Genomic DNA, 6464 nt, shown 5'->3' with positions numbered 1-6464 from the left:
TTGACCCACCAGTATCGCAAGAATGTGACGTCACATGCTCTGAGACCGGGTTGCACATCTGTCTAGATTGAAGACGTTCCAGCATTAGAACCATTTCTCCTGGGAAATGTCACCTTGTCGTTACAGCTTGAGTCATGGGTTTCGAGTAACTAATCATCTCATCTGTCAGGGACTGTCCCAGTTTGGACCATGTAAGTCCTACATTCTAGGAAATCCCAGGGCTAGGGCACACTAGGACAGCTAGTGTTCCATGTCAGTATCTGCATTAATCATTGGGTTGCCCGCTGGTTGTTGTCATTGAATGTGAACACCTTGAAGGTTGAAATTGTATAAGCTCAAAAAATAAATAAAAATAAAAAAATGAGCTGTTGGAAAAAAAAAAGCAGAGTTTGAAGAAGTGGATGAATAAATAAAATTACAGTTATACAAAGTTAATTCTAAGTGGTACTTCTTTTTCCTGGGAGGGAGAAGCAAGAGCCTTGTCCTTAAGTTATTTAAATTAATTCCTCAGACCTAACACAATGCTCAGATTGAGTGCTTAAAGTTCATAGCTGGGCTAGTACTGGAATCACTACTGAGAAGGCTGTAAAGTAATAATTCCCACAGGATAAAGATGTTGGAAGGGGTCAGATAAGCAGAGATGGATACAAGGTCTCCACCCCCAAACCCCCCTACCCACCTACCACCCACCCTCCCAAGACAGAAGAATAGTGTTGTGGCTTGAGCGCATCATCTCAAGTTTGAGTCATAGAGACACTGCTCTCATGAAAGGATTAATGCCACTGTGTATTCTACCCTTTCCTTGTCTTTCCACCACGGGATGATGTGAGAAGACACCTCTACCCCCCTATCCCCAGCACAGCTACATTCCAGCTCCTGCCCCTTGGACTTCAAAGTGTCTGGAACTGTAAGTAAGTTTCAAATCATTATACATTGCCCAGTCTGTGGTAAATGTATTACTATAAGAGATTATAATTGTGTTCTTGCATAGCCCACCCACCCCTCCCCATTTTATTACAAATGAGTCCACTGTATACAGACATTGGTGCAAAAAAGAAAATCTCCATTTTGTCACTTTCTATTTTCATTCAACTAGATGAGCCATGAGCCACAGGAATCCCTCAGAGTGCTCTGGTTAGTCCAGAGGTGAAGGCAACAGGAAAAGAAAGACAATCTAGCCTTGAACCCTAATGGCCTGAGTCTGAAATCCATCACTCTCTCTTTCTAACTCTGTGACTTTGAGCAGGTGGCATAGTACCACTAATCCTCCATTGTCTCACCTGTGAAATAACTGTCACAGCATCTTTGTGACAGCATCACTTCAAAGATAAATGAGCTGCAACACTTGGCTCAGCATTTGACTCGTGCTCAGAACAGTGGTCGCTAGCATGGCTTTGACTGCTGCCAAAATAGTCTTCAGCATGCGGGAGCCACGGCTTACCTCTCATTGAAAGAGTTTGATGCAAATGTCAATGCTTTAACAAACATCCCAATGTCTAAGTGCTACAGGATTTTTTGAAGACGTACAGAAAAGATTATTCTTATGTAGGAAAATGCTAACTAAGGAGGCATTGGAACACTCTGATCAGAAAACTAGGAATAAACCAGGGACCCTGAGGATGGAGGTAATCAGTTTGCGTCTGTAGTCTTGAGTCTGTAGTTCCTTTGGTGTCAGGATAGTGTTACACTTTTTATACTCAACTCATAGTTTTGTGTGTGTGTGTGTGTGTGTGTGTGTGTGTGTGTGTGTGTGTGTGTGTTCATTAAATAGTAACAAGGTGTATCACAGCAAATTGAACTACAGCCATTAAAATAGCCTTAAATATTCTTTAACACCGGATAAAGATCAAAAGAAGTTTGAGTATGTGAAGCCAAGTTCATATGCTGAGAAGCAGGGCCTGAGGGAAGGTGTTTGATCTTGACTATCCAATTTTATTTTTTTATTGTCATCATCTAGCATTATACAAACAGAAAGAGAGGATGTCTTTAAATTGTCACATGCACATTTAATAATAAAGACAATTATAACAGAACCTCTGAAAATTATAATTTATTAGCTGGTTAGACCTCTGTTAGCATCTTTGCTGATTTCAAAACAGTTCCTATTACATATACAATTATAAATCGTCAGAGTTGTAAGACCCTATTTAACTAAAACAAGCAAATGTTTTTAGGCTTACAAAGGCCCAGCAATGACACTGAAATAACCCCAAGAACTATAGAGCGGTTCCTCTATAGGGTCACTCAGGAGATTCCTTTGCCAGACGCAGTAGCATTCACAGAGCATGTCAACTCACAGTCCAGAAGCCCAAGCCTTTTCAACAGCTAAAGCCTTGACTGAAGCAAGCCTCAGCAGTTGTGTGTCCTAAGCAATTTAGTTTCTTTGCCCTTGGGAAGCCTGGAGCAACAATATATTAAATGATCACCATGTTTAACATCCGTCAAGCTCTATCAGGAGAACTAAGCCAGATTTTGGGGATTTGCTTATTTGCTGAGACAAGCTCTCACATGGCTTAGATGGGCTTGGGCTCCCGATCTTTCTGCCTCTACTTTTTGAGTGCTAGAATTACAGATGTCTGCCTCCATTCCTACTCTTACTTTGACCCCTTATACATCTGCTTTTGGGGCATTAATGCTCTCTTTTAATAAGGACAACTATTTTTCTAGAGCTTTGATAGAAAAAGTTGGAGCTTATATTTTAACACACACGAGTACATCGTCATTTTCTTATGCTAAATCTGGAAGCTAAAAATACATGTACCTCTTTCAGGCTATACCCAGTGCCCCAGCATTCTGTGTTTACACTTCTCTTCTGCAACGTGGGTGGGATGTTTGAGTACTCGATGTGATGGCATTTTCCATCAGCCAAACACAAATACAAGTTCCATGCCTTGATGTTTTGAATTTGCATACATTTCTCTTGTCTTGCAGCACACGGGCGCGCGCGCACAAAAGCAAACGCTAGCTGTAACAAATGCAGAGCTCACCCTCCCTTTATCTCCACCCCCAGGTTCCATACGCTTGCTTGCATTTCCCTCATAGCAAACAGGGCTGTGTCCTTATGCTTGTCTTCCCCTGGAGGACTCGGAGCTCTGCACAGTTCTGTGGAACAGCTGGTGGTACTCTAAGATTGTCTACAAGGCAAAATGCAGATGGTGATGACAACCAACCACACATTGTCATTTTGCCCAGACACTACCCTCAAGAGATAAAATTTGCACCAGTGAAAAGAGCATATTTTCATGCCAGTGAAGAGCAGACTGTTAAAAGGCATGGTGTTCTCTGAATTCTTTCTGTCCATCATGCCCTGCCCCCCCCCCCCCAGGCGCGCTGTCACAAGTGACTAAGGCTTAAGGTCAATGACAAACATCAGAAGCTTTTGATTCTCAGGACCCAGAAAGACTTTGCATTGTGTTCCAGGTGACTGTGTCTCAGCGCAGGACACTGTGGAGACCACAAATTCTCAGGAAGCCCAGACAGTCATCTCTATGGTCCTTACCAGGACAGTATTACAATTGAATTAGATATCAGAAGAGTGAATAACACAATAAATGAATGCCTTGTAGAGTTCTAGGAAGAGAAGTAGGACCCCAGGAAATGCACAACAGACATCAAATATGGTGTGCCGAGTCCCAGCACTCCCACCTGCCTCAGGTTACTTAGGTTATTTTAGCTCTGTTAGCTTTGGTTACTCTATACATAAACTGGGGTAGCGTTCACCTCAGAGGTGTTATGAGGCTTAAACCATGGAAATGCGCAGTGAGTGATACAGTGATTTTTTTCACAAGTAGGCTTCTGAAGAGGAGCAGAGCAATCCTGCCTTACCTGAGTTACAGAGCTCAGGCTGAGAATAAAGGAACGAAATGAAAACATTCTCTGTACGTTATAAAACCAGGTCAACTGAAACAGTACAGCTTAGCGACTCATTTGCTTCCCTTGACCTTACCAATTAGAAGCCATGTGGAACAGATAAGCCAATTATTATGGTAGCAGCTCGGCTTCAGATTATAGCTACAAAACAGTCAAAATTGTTACATAATATACTCCAATGGGTTAAGATTATTTTTCTAGTTGCTAATGAGAGAGAAATGCACCCTAAATATACTCCACAAGAATAAGTGTGAATTCACCTACCAGAAGAGAGACAAAAAAAACCCACCACACTTTCAAGGTCAAATGAAAGTCAGAATTCTTAAGAAGGAGTGGCCTCTTGTATCTTATCTGGCAAGTCTGGACAACCAGTTTAGGTAGAAGCGTGAGGCTGTGCAGGGACCCACTGGAAGAGAATGCCCTTATGGTTCGATCCTGCTTGCTACAGATTCAGGGAGTAGGTGTGAACCAGCATCCACGCTGTGAATTTTCCGCCCTAGCACTCTCAAAACATTGCCGACAACAACCCATTCCTGAAACCTTCTGTTCTCTGAACCTGGAATTGCTTTGTCTGCCATGGATTTTTTTTTCTTTGCTTCCCTTTAATATGTTTGTGTCAGTTCTTCTCCTCCTAGATCAGCTGCTCTTAGCCTTCCTTATGCTGCCACCCCATAATACCGTTCCCACATTGTGGTGACCCACAACCAGAAAACTATTTCATTGCTACTTCATAACTATCATTTGGCTATTGCTATGAATCCTAATATAAGTAGCTAATATGCAGGCTGTCTGATATGGGACGCCGCCCTCAAAAGGGGCCATGACCCACACAGGTTGAGAACCGCTGCCCTAAATGCATAAATGCCATAGGAACCCTTCTACCTGCACACATTTGCTGTGAGCCAGAATCACCTCAACCTGACACTGCTAAATTTTCATGTCACCACTCTTCCACTCCTTCACTAAAATAAACAGCCTTTCTTACCCAACAGTCCATTTTTCTTAATGATGTGTTTATCTAGACAGAGTAATGTGATTCAAAAGCACTCTGCTACCTAGCAGGAAATTACGATTTCCCTTTTTTTTTTTTTTTTTTTTGTGTGTGTGTATGTGTGTGTGTGTGTGTGAGATGTACCACATTCCAGGAGGCTGTGGAGCTGTGACGGCTTCTTCTCCTGAGCTTTATTACAAACACCATTCAGTGAGCCTCACTGAACAGTTCATGCACTCTGTTGCCCCCACTCTCGGGGACTAGGATCCTCTAGGACCCTATGATTATTAAACGAAGAGTAAAAAAAGTTCATGGACTTAAAGCAAAATCAAAGAAGGCAAAGGGAAATATCAAGGATTATAGATTAATCTGGATCTGAAAATAATTACTTAAAAAAATATTAAGACAGTACGGAGCAGTCACTGTACAATGGTTATACCTGAGAAGTGGAGAACGGGGAGCAAGCATGGTGCTGGAGTTGCCAGCTTTCTGCCTGGGTGAATTTCTAAACTGTGTCCAATGGGGAAGAAGAACCAGGGCAAGGCTCCTGGCCTCCATCATTAAGGCATCTAGAATAGCCAAGGGAGGGAGAAGTGAGAGAGAGGCAAAGACAGACATAACCAAATACACTCAAAATGTCTGCAGAGTGTCTGCCTTGAGTATATTCATGAGGAAAGGAATAATGCACGCATGTGAGGGCTGAACCTATAAGTACACACACACAAAAAAATGACAATAACTAAAAAGGTCAACAGGTTGTTGATGGAAAGGGATATTTGTTGCTCTAACCAGTTGGAATGGAAAACAATATTGTCATGGAATAATTTGGTTATTTATAGCTACTAATAATCCATATAATTATTATAGCAGTTAATATTTATCCCACTACCAATAAAAGACACAGAAACCTATTATATTTTTAGTATGCCATATTTCACCTGGAGATGGGCAGATGTTAACCCCCTAAGCTACCTTATTACCTCCCAGCCCTACATCCGAGGCCATTTGCTTTAACCATTTCTATCTGGGCTACTTCCCACCCATAATTCCAGAAATACTTGCATTTTGCTTTTCATTTGCTTCTTTCCAACACTGATCCTCAGAGTAAATTTCTCCTGGCCCCGTGGTGCTTCTCTGCTAACCCATCATGGTCTCTGCTTCTTCCCCTCTCTTGCCTGTCTCTTGTCCTCCTGTGATCCTCCTGTCCTTTGGCTCCACCTTCCTCACTTCTGCCCTTCCCAGGTGTGTAGGCTTTTTATTTAGCCAACCAGAGATAAATTTTGGAGGCAGAGTTACACAGCATTACTTGGGGTACATGATCGTCTGCTCATAAAAGACAGCAAGCAGACCTCAGGGACCAAAATAAGTGACAAGCAAATATAAGGCACCAGACCATGCTGTTACACTTCATCCCATAGGGAGCACTTGCTATGACGTAAGCCCACCAGAGACTACCATATCGACACTGTTGAAGCCAAAAAAAAAAAGTTATTATTTCTGTGTGAGAGAAGCACAGGGGACCAAATCATGAAGCCCCAAGCCTTATAGCCCTTAGTCTTTTACACACAAGAACTACAGAAACCCAAAAAATCAAGTTAGTACC

This window comes from Acomys minous (assembly GCF_964271855.1).
Source record: "Acomys minous genome assembly, chromosome: 18".
Taxonomy (NCBI): domain Eukaryota; kingdom Metazoa; phylum Chordata; class Mammalia; order Rodentia; family Muridae; genus Acomys; species Acomys minous.
This window is presented reverse-complemented; position numbering follows the sequence as displayed.